This window comes from Siniperca chuatsi, linkage group LG21 (genome assembly GCF_020085105.1).
Source record: "Siniperca chuatsi isolate FFG_IHB_CAS linkage group LG21, ASM2008510v1, whole genome shotgun sequence".
In the NCBI taxonomy this organism is placed as follows: domain Eukaryota; kingdom Metazoa; phylum Chordata; class Actinopteri; order Centrarchiformes; family Sinipercidae; genus Siniperca; species Siniperca chuatsi.
The window spans coordinates 12,859,497-12,875,238 of record NC_058062.1 but is presented as its reverse complement, the minus strand read 5'-3'; positions in this window follow the sequence as shown (position 1 = coordinate 12,875,238).

The following is a 15,742-nucleotide window of genomic DNA, read 5'->3' as shown; positions in this document are numbered from 1 at the left end:
GAAGAACAAGGTGAGGATTAGGTGTAAACAGAGAATCACTGGCCGTTTGAAGCCAACCAGGAGGTCATGTTCACGGCCCCGGCCACTTCCACCCTGTTTCCTCCATTGATTGGGAATGTTTATCACATTAGAGAGAGGTCAAGGAGGGAGTCAAGTCAGAGAGGGGCTAGTGGGCTGCCACCCAGCAGTCTGGCTTATGATGCTTTCCAGAGCCTGACCACAGACACGAAAACCTGTTGAGTAGGATTTAGTGGAGTCCACACGTAGAGAGGGAGAACATGTTTGTGATTAATTGAGGCTGAAGAAAGATGGAAGATGGAATTATACCCACCTGGTACTTAATTTATTTTTTGACCTGTTTTATAGTGTATTGTATTTTATTTTTTGCTAGTACTTTCTTCTGTGTGCACTGATGTAAAGGCGAGCTGCAGTAACAAAGAGTTTCCCTTCGGGGATCAATAAAGTATTTCTGATTCTGAAAACAAACAAGAAGCTTCCTGATTTTCCAATACTAAGTGATTCCAGTTTTACTGTCCACTGGCCCACCAAACACCTATTTACAACTACCTATTACCTTTTCAGTCCACCATTAACCTACCCATGTTCAACTCCTCCCCTGTAATTTGCAACATCAGCCTGGTCTCAGATCAGCAGGACACTCACATGAAGCTGTCATCTCCAGACAGGCCTAGTTCAGGGCCTTTCGCTGTGACCCAGCCCTTGCCTTGGCTTAGCCTGGGGCACAAAGACATCCCTCTCATGAATGACAGGGCTGGGACCTCCCCTGCCTCCCCATTTGACCCCCTTGCTGGCCTAATTGTTTGTAATGCCAGGGCCATGCCCCACCCAACCACAACAGGCCCCCGGGCCGCCGCACCGAGGCCCACAGGCATCAGAGGCCAATTGTTTCCTTATTGTTGACACAGACAACCTGACAGTCTCCCTCCCACATAACTTCTGTCCTCCCATGTACTCCTGCGTCTCTCTGTCTCCTTCTCTTCCCATCTTTTTCAGGACCACCTAGGTGTTTGCAGGGCCTAATGCACACAGGGGCCAGGGTTTTTTTTCATGCTGTGCTGGCAGGAACCTCTCTGTTCTGCTCACGCTCTCTGCATACCAGCAGAGAGAGCCATTAACAATGCCGCCTCAAGGCACAATCGTGATGGGAGGGTGTGAGGGGGGTAAAGGTCACCTGCAGTAGAGGCAAAGTCATTTGTTCACTTCCTGACCCAAAGGGATTTCATAGAATAGTTTATTATTATTATTATTATTATTATTATTATTATTATTATTATTATTATTATTGTTGTTGTTGTTGTTGTTGTTGTTGTTGTTGTTATTTTTGGTAAAAAGGAATATCTTGTGTCAGTAGCATGTTTTTGCTAATTTTTCATTTTTTCTTTCTTCTCTATCTGGTTTTCTCTTCATGCTGGTGTTAGGTATGGAGAAGCTGTGGAACTCATTTCGCATGGATAACTGTGTGTTACAATAACTCTCTGGACTTACTTTCTTGGCCATTTTCCTAAGTGAAACTTTTGCCAGCAGTAGACAGACAAACATTTACATTACAGACATCTACATTTAGGGAATGAACATCTTGCTATAGCATTTATCTTCCATTTTCAGTAAATGAGCGGTGTCAGTCACTGGTGATAACCACTGGTCACCAAGTAATGTTCCAAAAACAAAAAAATATCAATCAATATTTTTCCCTCACACTTCTTAAGGCAATCAGGGTGGAGCCAGAGCGGTGGTGAGGGGCATCACAGGTCCCCACCGGAATCTGATTGGCCACCCCCTACCAGTCAGAAGGTGATAGGTAGCTTGCTTGTAGTATCATGGATAAATTACTGAACTGGCATACCAGTAAAGGCCAGGGGTCCCTGGAGCAGAACCTCTGTATAAAGTGACTGATAACATTTCTTGTTGGAAAGTCAATTAAAGAATGACAAAGAGACACAAAACGACCACAAAGACACGCACAACGACAACAAAGAGATGCAAAACAGCAAAGAGATGCTAAATGACAATAAAAAGATGCAAAACGTCAACAAAGATATGCAAAATGTTAACAAAGAGACTCAAAACCACCACAGAAAGACACCAAACAACCACAAAGAGATGTGAAACGACCATAAAGAGACGCAAAATGAGCACAAAGAGACTACAAACAATGCCTCTGTGTCATTTTGTGACGCTTTGTGTCTCTTTAAGTCTGGGTGTCTTACTCCCACATAGGAGGGGTGACCTTTTACATGTCTGTGTCCAGGGGCCTGTTGTCTCATAATCTTGGTTATGACCTAGTTGGAGTTACAAATATCAGCTATTTATTGATATTATGTCATATTAGAATATTTAAAGTTGTTTATTTGGCATTAATTTATTACACTAAATAAATAGTGTAACTATTAATAATATACAGTTTATAATTGCCAAAAACTAGGGTTTAATATGTGTTAGTCTTAACACATTTTTACTCATTTTACAAATGAGTAAAACTGTGACCCACCCCCAAATTCTAAGGTTTCTGAAGACAATAATAGTGAAAAAAACAAGTCCTTCTGTGACAAAACATTATAGTGCGTTATATAAACAGTGTGGAGTCAAAGACAGCAAACTGTAAATTGTAGAGCTTTTTCATCTTGAGCCCTGCATGGATACCAGCCAAACTGTGGGGGAGAAGACAATGACAAGACTGTGAGGGAGTGTATTTGTGTGTGCAAGTTATGATCTACACCTTTCTGCAAGTTGTCAGGTATGGCATTGGCAAAGGGACAGAAATGAAAGGGAACTTCGTGATCACACTTTGATGAGAATGTGGGGGCTTGCCAAGCACCGAAGGCCCAGAGGGACTGTTTGACTATGTGTGTTTGTGTGAGTGTGTACACATAATGTGTAAATGCGAGTGCACAGCTCTTTGAATACATATATACCAGTTATAAACTTCCCTCTCAGGTAAACAGCAGCAAGGTCTTACCTATACAATTAACAGCTGTGATCATACCTCAGTCCTCTCCCTCCTAGCTGTGTCTTCTCTCCTGTAAGGTTTTGTGGCAAAGCTGGATGGTATTCGGAGTACAGTGCATCTTAACAAAGCTGCCTTTATGTGGACCCACTCACTGTGGTTTTGACCCGTAACTACCTCTGCTGTCAGACCAAGATGGACTGTGTGTGTGTCTGTGTGTATTTGGCATATGGTGTTTTATATCTGATCTCTCTCTGTTCTCCGGCCTAAAATGTTCACTCCACTTCTTCAGTGTCCACACAATATCCAGCATGTGACAGTTATTGTTCTACAGGGATACAAGTCCCACCAGGTGTGTATGATGTGTGTGACAGCCTGATGATTTAGCACTGCAGGTCTGTGCTTTTTAACGAGTTAGAGGAGCCTGTGCAGACGGATGGATAAGTTGGACCCATGGGAGCCGTACAGGCTCCTATAGAGAGATCCCCAGGCTGCCTGACTCCGCCCCAGAGACAGTGCTGTGACCGGGGTGTCGGTCCGGGTTGGGGCCAGTCTGTGGTGTGACGAATGGGACACCTGAGCCAAACTGTAACACCGCCAGCGTGGTGGGTCCCCCTAATCACTCTGGCTGCCCAACTTCCAGCATCAGGTTTCAAATTCCAGGGGGTGATGGTGGAACTCTGGTCCAGTGGGGCTGAGGTGTCTGGTTTGCTTTAACAACAAACATTTACAGACACTCCTGCACATTCCACTCAATACCCCAAAATATTCAAAACCAAAAACAGATAGATGAGCAAATTAACACATGCTTTCGCACATGCAAACATGCACACAGCACATGCACCTCACACCCAAGGCTTCTGGGCCTTGTAACTGTAACTGTGATGAAGTTACAGGGCCAATCACGGCCAACCTAGGTCTCATACTGGATCAGGATCACCGTTTACAAGACTAGGTCTCACCCAGCAGATGGTAGACAACTGGAATTTTGTGAAATATGATCACTTATGTGCTAGGTGATGCCCTTCTAATAAAGTGAAATATATGGAGAGAATATACCAGCTGTTTCTCTCCATTCAAATATCTGGCCTGGTCACTTTAAAGCCCCCATGCAATAACAAGTTTTAGAAAGAAGTATTATTAGTCCCTTACATACACAGCATTCTCATGATCAAATAAACCTTGGCAGAAAATCAAATGGCCAGTGAATAAACACTTCATTAAATTTGTCATTGACAGTTTAAGTTGGCCTGTTTTGTGGTGTAAAGGGGGGTTTCAGATATAGGGGGCAGAACTTGATGCTTGGTGATAGAGTGCTCTGTTGACATGGCAAACTATCAGTTTACCGTGTTAATTGAACATCTAATAGCTTGCGTAGAGCAGATGGCCGAAGGTGAAACATGTCCTCCTGCCCCCTCTCTTTGGGTTTTATTTCTGGATCAGCTGGAGGAGGTGGGGAGAGAAGGGGGCAGAGGACGTTCTCTGTGCCCAGTACTAAAGCCTCCCTGTTTGGGCACATGAGACCCACTCCTCCCCTCATCTTTGCTGATATCTAACTCGTCCAAATTTAGGTGAGGGGAAAACTATGCAGGGAGATATTTCAGTAAACTGTGTGTCAATAGTGATCTGTGCCAAACCAAACTCCATTTGCACTTGTTTCTCTCCTTAATCGCTCATCTAAACAAGCTTGAGGGTTGGTGGGAAAGGAGGAAAAGGGCACGGGGGCGGGAGGTGGAAAGGTGAGGAGGCAAGAAAGGGGGAGTGGATGGGGGTTTGCCAAAATAAATGCATGAATGCCGTCTTTGACTGACTGGCATCTTTGAAGTGAGCTATAATTGAAGGCCTCTTGTCCAGCAGTGGAGCCTGTGGCAAGCCAAGCCCTGGCCAAGCTGAGATGTCTGGCTGCAGCACTGAGGAAACGTCATGGCTTAACAATAAACAAAGTCAAGAGGCCTCAATTCAGCGTGATACAGCATCATGGTTAGGTGGCGTTATTGCTTCATTCATTTGTTGAAATTCTGAGAAATTCGTCTGTTTATAACATTTCACTGTAGAATCATTGCACTGATAGGAAACCAGTGTAGTTCCACACTGGGTGCACCACCTAGAAATTCCCCCCGACTAAGAGATGACGGCATGTATAACAAGTTAAGTACCAAAGCACTATAAGGGCTAGAGAGGATCCTCACAAAGCTCCTTTCACAGCACCACATATCCAACCATTAGGTAACACTCGAGTCCTCAACCCACTCAGAACAGCACTACCTGTGTCTACTGTACTCTGCTGCTCTCCGCGAATGCACTAAATTTATAAGCATGTGTTTATGTGTTCATGCATGTATGTGTACATGGGTACATTTGCATCAGGGGGCGAACATGAGAGCCGGACATGGTAAAACTCTTTCTGACCACAGTGATGTTTTTCCACTGGGGGGACGTGCGACAGGGTTACATGGGCCTGTGATTAAAACACAGCTCCTTGATGTCTTATTTAGAAAATAAACCCACCCAACCCCATGATTATTAGACTGAACTCTCTGAAGAATACCTTACACAATGCACCTTTCAGCTGCTCTTTTTAAACAGTTTTTTTTTTTTGCCAAGGGTGTGTTGTCTGGGTTTTTTTTAATGTTCCACTGCAACACTTGTGAAAAGGGGAAAACCCAGCTTAGTATTGCCTTACAATACCCCTCGGTGTACACATATGTAACTTTGTACTACTTTTTTAAAACTGGAAAAGTAAATGGAGGAGGGATAAGTTAGGTGTTGCGGGGAGCAGAACTGTACTTGTCGGGGCAGGGCTTAAAATGGTCGCTAGGCATATCTTGTTCTTTGTTTCATTTTCTAATGATGAAGATCCTCGACAGCTCAGCTAGTGTGATGAGTAGATGGAGAGGCTGATCACCTTGAAGCAGCTATTTGATGTTTTCCTGAATTCAGGCAACGTGCCAACACACATTCCAGGTCTTGCAGATGCAGTGTCCCTTTTTAACTAGCATGCCTTTTCACAGCCCTGATAAATGTAAATCAGTTCCTATCAAACTTGGTTTAATGAGTATACAGTATCAACACTTTTCTTGTATTTTGTCAGTCAGATTTAATCCATGCAAACCAAATGAGTCCCTGATTTATGAAGCATATCTTCAATGGCACAAATGTTTGTCATTCCTTAATCCTCAACCGGTCTCTTCTGCAACATGCATTCTCTCTCTGCTGTCTGCAGCAGACAGATTCCCTCCTTGCATGCAAACCCTGCTGCTGACTGGAGGAATCCAGGCCCAGGTGGGGGATTGGCGGGTGAACCTGGCAACTATCCAAAGGCTAACCCCCCGCCCCCCCACCACCAGTCACACACACAGTCCCTTTCCTCAGAGTACACACACCTGTGCCTGGGTCTGGGCCTCTCTCTGCTGCCAGTGTGAACCCCAGGAACCCGAGAGTTGTTCTGCTGTTTGATCCAACAAAATCTGAGGTTTTCGCTCACACAAAACATACACCTGCACTAATGGTTAAACACAAATGCACACATGCACATACATTCACATACATGAATGTACTGTGCATTCATGTTGTGAACTCACTAACACTACAGATGGTGACTTGATTCTGTGAGTTACAGTAAAGTTGCCTAAACACTGAAGTTGAACTTGATGCACCCTGGGTTTGTGAGACTGTAACTGACAAAATGGCAGGGATGAATCACAAGTCTTTAGTTTTGAAGTTTTTGTCCATGCATGCTAAAGCATTAGTGGATGGATGGTGGACAGCTGAATAATCACAGATCCACCAGAGAATTATTCGTGTCTGTGCCTCCACCTACTCTCTCCTCAGTAATTCTGGTGCCTTTAGTTTTTTGTTGTGCACGTGAGTGCATATAGAGTTCAAGACTCGTATATGGGGACGCATAGGTGTAGCACAAACTTTGTGTGATTGGAGGCAGTGTTTACGTCTGTCATCAGTGACTGAGATCCAGAAGAGTAAAAGTTAGAATTAGGACATTGGACTGGAGAAGAAAATATTGGATAGTAGAAACAAAAACATGATCAGATTTCTACAGGTTCATGTGCACTGATCATTAATGAGCAGCCATGTGACAAATCATTGATGAAGAAATACTGTATTATTTGTATGTATTGTGCAGTAACTCATTCACACACATGAACACTCATGCCAGTGCTGCATGAATGAACAGAAACATGAACCACCCCCAACTGATGCACACTCAGCACCCATTTTTCACGCCTTTTTCGGGGCAAACCACATTCTGTGGGTGTCAGCAGGGTGGGCTGAAGTTAAGGATTAGCGAGGTGGTCTGTAAGCAGAACAAAAGGTAGTGAATGCCTCTTCTCACCCTATACCTCCCCTTATCATAGAAACAGGCTCACCTTCCCACTTCCACTGGCCGACCCAGATGGAAGGGCTGAAATTACAGCAGTGCAGACTCCAAATCTCCCTCCATTCTCCACACATGCCAGACAGAGGGGAGGAAAGAATAACAGGCTTTACTGCTTCTGGCCTGCCTTTCTCTCTGCCCAGGCCTATGGCTCAGCCCAACTAACAGATAATAATTACAGCTCAAAAAGACATGAAGGAAAGGAGGAAAATGTCAGGAGGGCGAGAGAGAGAAGTGATACTGCACTGAGTTGAAGGTGGGAGGACAGAAACAAGAAACTATAGGCAGAAAAAATGATGCAGGGCAGAAGTGGGAGTCGGAAAATGAAAACAGGTTGAAAGTTTGAGGGGCAAATAAGGAGAAATTGCAGCATTAAAAAGCTATGATAGTTGTGAAAGTGTAGTTTAGAGAAAAGAAAGGAAGAACACCCACATCAGATTATGACCAGAAAAAATAGAAGATTAAGAGAAGCAGGATGAAGAGAGGGAGCCGCAGAGAGGAGAAAGAGAGGTACCAATAAAAGTAAGATATGAAAGACAGCAGAGGAGATATGGAATAGAAATACAAGCTGACTAACATATCAAACACAGAAAAAAAGAAGAAAATGATGACAGATGACAGACCTGGATCATATCCAAGTCAAATGAAAAACACACACTTAAGCTGCGTGCTGATCCCACACACTTAGTGCGTCTCTCTATGTCTCTTTCATCTGCAGCTCTGAAGAAACAGCCAGCACACATGAAAATTGTTCAGGTAATAAAAGTGTGGAGGGGTAGTTCCCCAAGTCATCCTCAGCCCGCAGACAGCTTGCAGACAGATATAGAGCCTGCATGTGTGGAGCGAAGATGTCATACCTGGATGGAGAGTGGAGACAGGATGAGAAGAACATTTTAAAAAGTGAAGCAAAGGACCCATGACAGCAGAACATATTGGGTTAGGAAAGCCCAGGGTTTATTCAAGATTAATGAGCACATCAATCTGTCCTGATACAGAAGAAAACAAATGGTTTAACTTTGTAGAAAAAAAGAAATGACATGGTACTGTAAATGAGGGCATGTCTAAAGTTCATGGTGTCCTGTGAAGCAGAATAGCCTCTTAGTAGTGGAAGAAATATTCAGATCCTTTCCTTAAGTAAAAGTAAAAATCCTGAGTTAGAGTTTGTTGTTACTCAAAGTATCTACTGTAAAAGTACCCATAATGCAGAAAAATATTTTATAAGCTTATCATATATTTTGTATAGAGAATCTTTATTTATAAAGTACCTAGTATCTCAAATAAATGTAGTAGAGAGAGTAAAGAGTAAAAAGTGCAATATTTCCCCTCTGGATTGTAGTGGAGTAGAAGTATAAATAGCATCATATGGACATACTCAAGTATAATTTGCACTTAAATATAGTACTTTAGTAAATATACTTAGTTACACTGCACCACTGGAAATTCTTGTTATTTATTTGAGTCTAGCCTCCCCTGTTCTGTCATCGCAAAACAACATCAATCTCCTTTTTGAAGTATGATGCACTACCTGCAGTCATCTACCACAGGTTTATGTAATGTCTACAGCAGCACTTTTGTACTTGTGTGATGACAGGGAGAGAGACAGTAACCATGAGTGGAGAGGTGGCTCAAGCCTGTAGCGTGAGTCCAGAGTTGTGTTTTGCTGATGTTATCTGAACAGCTGTAAACAATTCTTACTCAGAACAGACTGGCTGAGACACTGGGACATGCTGATTGTAAACTAAAACATACTACAACCCTTAAAAAAAACCTGGCAGACGCACATGCTCTCTGTCTGCCTAACATACTTGCATTTGTTTTGTTTATTTTGTCACTGTTTCTCTTTTTCATCTGCCCTCTATCCTCTCAGTCGCTTGCTTTCTCTGTCATCTTCATCCCTTTTTCTCAATTTGTTACACACTTATGGATCTTGTCTCTGCTGTAGATGTTATCGCGCCTTTCACATTCCCTCTTCTTGTCGTCTTTCTCCTTTTTCAGCTTGTCTTTCTGTGTTCGTCACAGCTCACCTCCTCTTCGTCACACGCACTCCCATCATACCTCTGTCTCTGCCATCTTTTTGGTGAAAAAAGGTCAGCTTTTGCCCCATCTTATCCATTCCCAAATGTCAGCAAGAAACTTCACCATTGAAACGTAACCGCACCCTAACACACAACATACAATCTGCTGTGAATAGCGTTTTGATTTCGAATGAACTCCCATAATTCTGCAGTCCTGAGTCAGGACTGCCTAAGCAGGTATGTGTTTGTTTTATGCGTCTGTTTATTTTGATTGCAGAGCTAGTGGCTGCATTGGAAACTTAAAAGCCTTGTCACACACTGTAGCACATCCACAGCAGTCTCATGGCTGCATGGCTGCATTCAGAACTGGAATGCATTGAGGAAGCTCTGCCAAGCCTGTCCATCAAATTAGACCCCAAAGTTTGGTCGTGTGAGCCTTGTGTTTCTTGGAGGACTTCCTTTTTCCAAAAGCCATATATTTAAAGTGAGTCATGACAGTCACAAAACTCACTTTTCTACTAATATGTTGACTATGATCAAAATTTTATTGGATGAGCTTCCAAACAAACACATGAGGGACAACACCTTTCTTCTATTAGCTAAGCCCTCAGCATGCAATGTGCAATGTTAATGTCTGTTAGCAGACAGCTTAACTAACAACACGCCTGCACATGTCTGCCATCTGAATTCAATCAGTAATTCAGACATAATTAATATTTCCTCCCCAAACTTTCTAATGAGTAATTTATGGAAATGTCCTCTTCAACCCTGTGTGTTTGTCTGTGTGTGCATGCCCATCTGTACAGTATCTGTGTACTTGCAATTGATAGGTGTTGATCAAAATCTTGGGGCCAATTAGGATACGTTTGCAGGTTTCTGCACCGTGATGACATTCCTCAGTGTGTCTGTTTTCCTCCTGTGTCTTATAGTTTTGTTCAGAGCAGGACAGCATGTTTGCTTCACTGTGGGCCTCCGCTTTTTCCACTTCCTTTCCTTTCAAACTAGAGTGATGCGAAAGTGGACAGGAGACAGAAAGAGAAAAAGAGACTCCTGAATTTTGCGTGTATTTGTCTTTCAGAAAAGGAGGAAGAAAGTACTCTCATTCGGGCACTTGGAAAACTGCAGTGTGGTGGATATATTATATTTATGAGAGTGCAAGTTACAGAACAGTAGTTCCTGACTGGGACCATTTTCAATAATCACAACACGTGGAAATGAATGGAGAAAGGGTGTATAAAAGTAGCATAAGGCCAAGCAACAAAGAACCAGTGAGGGAGGGAGAGAAGATCATGTAATGTGACTGGTAAAGTGATAAAAGGAGGGAGTGTGGGAGGAAATGGGGGCATGAGAAGAGAAGAGGGTGTGTTTATGGTTGTTCTGCTTGTGGATGTTGTAGACGGTAATGTTATACCTCCTCTGTGTTTTGACATTTGAAGACTATTGGAATAGTTTCATACAAACAAAAAGCCAGACGATTATTAGGCCTCTTTTCTAGACGTAAATAAAGGGCGCAGAGGCATCACTTTCCCATGACTGCACTGGTGCCTTTGTACCTGATATCCCCGCCTATTTATTCAGATTATTACCACAAATATCTTTATAATTGGCTCATTTATACTTTGTTCCTCTGTTGTATCTTCCTGTGGTATGAAGGTAAGAAAAGCAACTCCATGGTACAGCATGAGAGGGATATCTTCAGTGTTTGGTACAAATAAGAGACAGACAGATAGACATAAAGTTGTTCCTCAGAGGAAATAATGTCTGCATAATTTGGATGGGATGGGAATGAGAAAAACATATCCAACCATCCACATCATCAACTATGTGTTCTGCTGTGAGTGTGACCATGAGTGACCCTGAGAGAGACCTGTGTATTTGTAAATGCATGCTTAACGCGTATTTGATCCCACTCATATTTGACTTTTGTGACAGGTTAATCTTTGGGCGTCACAGAGACTCAAGTCTGCAACTGTAGTTTTGCACATCACTGCTAAACCACAGAGGAACAGAGAACAGAGAATTAGATTACAGTACCAAGTGAAGTCAAGTTTCAGTTCAGCTTTTCTCTTTCACGGGAACAGACTCTTTTGTTTGTGCTCTCGTGCATGCTCTTGTCTCTCTCACAATTTCTCTTTATGTCATTCTTCTGTAAACTAGTCCAGCAGTGAGCAAATACTTCTAAATGTCATTCAAACATTAATAGCAATAAATAAAGTTCCCATTACTAATAAAGACATCTATTCACGAAATATGGATATTCAACACAGGAAAGGAGGAGGGTTGAGAAACCAGGCCCAATGTTGATCTATGTGGATTGACCACAACACTGTGTCGGTAGTAAATAAGTGTGAGTGACACCAATACACCAGACTACATAACAGACCGCTGTCTGCTGATTCTGGGAAGGGAAACGGTGTGTCCGATCTGTCTTTTTTGAAAGACTTTAACAGTTTCTTAAAGGGTTCTGATTCTGGTATTTTTTGGCAACTGCGCCCATCAAAAGTACCTCACTAAAAGTGCTTGTTTTTCTCAGACAGTGTCTGACAACATTATGGAAAGGATCTATAGCATGCGGAGTGACACATGCAAGTTGGGGCGGTACTTGGTCCGTTTTCAAGCAGGAAAAAATGGCGGCCTGGTCACAAACTTTCTCAAATTACAGCTAAACAGTACACTAAAATGTATTTCTGAAAGTATTTGAGGTGGGAAATAGGCAATGCAGTAATAGAATGTTGATTCATATTTGATCAGCACTGCCCAGGTTGACAGTTTTATCTGTGTTTTGTGAGCCTGGTGCCTTGCCCTGTATCAACCAATCAGAGCAGCAAAACGGTGACATGTGACTTTTCAAATCTGGACCAGTGACGCTCCTTTGTCAGTCATCGTGTCAAACCCACCCCATATTAGATAAATGGTTGTGATTGGCCCAACCAGATCCAGGAGGGGGGCCAGACGTCTTTGCCAAAGCAAACTAAACATGAGCTTGGCAGATTCGTCTGGCTCCTCGGCTACCCATTACTCCCTTCTCTATTGTAAAATAAGTTCTCAGTGCCTTTAAGGTAATGGTGAGTTTAAAAAAAAATCCTCCAAGCTAAAAAACAATAAACAAACAAGTTGTTTTTGTGCATAAACCCAACCAAGCCTTAACGATAGTGTTGTCACATCATTAAACTTATTTTTTTTTCAACTATGGTTTGTTACAGTTTTGGAAGACGCAGACAAATCCTGCTGATAGAGGCATCAGATCAGGAAACGCTTCTATGTGACGCTCTAGAGGGCATGGACAAAGAATGGATTTTGTTGTTTAATTTGGAGAACTTGTTGGGAAAGATCATGCTCGTGGTTAAAAAGAAAGTGTTGATGGTTGTTAGAAAACGGGATAAGAAACAGCAGGCTCGTCTTTGTTATAACTATACAGTAATACTGCTTTGCTAAGAATTTGTATAATTTCCTATTTCATTTTTGGTAATGATCTTTTCATAAAATTTTGAAGGGTTAATAGAGGTTAAGGAATTGTCTTTTGTCCTTACAGCTGTTGGTATTGAACTGCATCATCTTCCCAATCTCTCCCACTCTCACACAAAGATGCCTTTTGCCTCCTTAAATGAGCTGTAACACCTTCACACTATCTAAAAGCCTGGCGGCTACAATCTCTCTATCAAGTGTGATATCATTCATCTAGAGCTGATAATGTTGTGGAATCCAGTGCCATCTTTCAGATATGGTTGCTGTTGTCGTTGCCTGACGACGTCTCTGTTGTGGTCATGTTTAGGAGATAAACCAGGTAGTATCTTGTTTGTATAGTCTTTGGGATAGGTTATAGAGTGTGACTTCATGGCTGAGCTGTCTTGTTATTTTGGGGTCACGTTACAGCTCACCCAGCCATCACATTGCTACTTTCTGAACTCAGCCGCTTCTACATAAGGATAATGTCAAGAAAGGTTTCGCTTCATGAAATTTCATTTATTGTATAGTAGCTTTTACTCTTCCTGGTATCCCAGGCTGATCTTTAAATGCCAGAATAGAAAGGTTTGTCCTCAGATGTACTTCTCAATTAACCCCCACACTTTCCAACCTCTTATTCCCTCTTTCCGTCCGACCTTCTCACCCCTCTCTCTGTTTTTATATCCCTGCCCCCCTCTTCCAAACACAGGAAACATGTGCTGGAAAACCCAGCTTGTGTGTCACTCCACTTTAAAGTAAGAGTATCAAGCAGGAAAATAAATACGGGACGGAGAAAGTAGCAGCAGAACAAAGTAAAACAAAATTGCCGTGGCTGCATAGCCGGGTTCTGGCTGATGTCCATGTTGATAGAGAGGCTTAGGCCCAGGCTGGGAGGACGCTAGCATTTAAAAAAAAACACCTTTGATGTTATCACATGCTATCGCTGTGCTATTAGACTGCCTAGGTTATGATTGTTGCTTTGATTATGCTGCACAGGGTGTAAGGCAGCACTCTTCCTATTCCTCATTGAGTAATCGTTTGGAAAGCCCAAAAAGATTAGCGTGTGCCCACTAAGGCGACGATTGTGTGTTTGACTCACTCTCGCTCTCACTCTCCTGCTCTTGTCCATTTTCTGTGCTCTTTGATTTGCATGCTGGTCCCTGATCTCTCACCTCTCTAATCCTGCTAAGCTGACAGAATCATTTGTCTGACAGAGATGCACTGAGCTTTGTAACTGTGTATCTTCATTGCCAGCCTATACGGAGTTCACCAACAGATGATCAAAAAGCACAGGCAGGATAATAATAATGTTTCAGAACTCTTCTCTCACAAGTGGTGCATTGTGGGATACAGGCTGTCAAATTTTGAGGCTGATTACATAAAGGCGTACATCACTCCTTTAATCACACATCAAAGACTCATCATTGTCATGGCGACAGGCTGGCCCGTCCCATCTTGTACACTTCAAAGAGGTGGAAAAATCTCACACAGACACACTGTCACACAAGTACCTCTCACTTTGTCTCTCCACATAAACCGACACACAAAGACAATTTAAGTGGCTCATATCAACAGCACAAATATCCTTCAGTGGGTAAACTGATATCAGTAGGAACAACTTAAAACGCCACACATAGGTGGGCAAGCATGTAGATGAAAGTAGGAGATTTCCCAACAAGTCTTAACAGCTTTGTTCTAGAAAGATCCTGAGTGGAGATTTATCTGTTGGAATGTGGGGGGAAATTGCAGCCTGCATATTAAGCAGCCTGGAAAGTGGAAAATACGATACAGAGGGCAAATATGTTTAGGTGGTGGGGGGCATTAAACATTCCTATAAAGTTGCTGTGGGGACAGGCAAGGCTGTGTTCCACGACCGTGTCCACATGTTGACAGCTTTACGCCTGTGGTCCTGTACTTTAACTGCCGCCTTGGATAAACCCAAAAGCCATCGACTCTCACCGCTTGCTGTATAAACTGAGTGAAAATCTGGCCTGGACTGAACACTTTAGGAGAAGGATGAATACTGCAGATGAGAATAGGAAGCTATAACAGACACTTTTGTTTGAATAATGTCAATAAATGTCCAGACGTCTCCACCCTCAACAGGTGCTCTGTCTAAAATCCAAACAACAACCTCCTAGAGCAGACTTCAGATGGTCACGCTGGTTGGCTTCGTCGACCTGAGAACTTCCCTCATAACCCCTGTTAAAAAGCACACAGTTTGTCTTTCCTCAGTCCACTTCTCAGGTCTCAATCACAGAAGAGGAAACATTGTTGTTTTGGGGTTCACAGAAAAATGTCTCATGCTGTTTATAAGGTTAAAGGGTCAATTCAACCTGATTACATAGAAACATATTTTCTCGCTTACCGCTCATGGTATGAAGCCATACAGATTTTGGTTTTGTTTGCCCAGTTTTTGAGATATTGGTCTCTAAAGATATTATCTATTGTAACTACTCTCTATCAAAAAATAATCCTAATGAAAACTGTTGGCAGTTCAGAGTAACAGGGCACTGTTCCTGGAGAGCAGGTTACTGTTAGATTTTTCCCCATGCTAGCAGCATGGCTCTATGGATGGCAGTGTCAGTCAGTCTGTCCACTACTTTGGTCCAGACTGAAGTATCTCAACTATTGGATGGATTGGTGATTTGTACAGATATTAATTTTCCCTCACAGGGTAAATAAAAGAGTTTTGGCAGCAATGTGCAGTATAAGCAAAAATATGATGTTTTTTGAAAATTAAACCATGTAAACCCATTCTGGTACAACCCCAAAATATAATGATGAACCTGAAAATTTGCATAATATGACCACTTTAAGTGTAGCTCTCATAAGTGTAGCTCCCTGTTTGACTTGATCCCGTTGATATGTAGCAATAGTGGTGGCATTCTGCACCCCACAGGTGTTAATTTTATACATGTGATC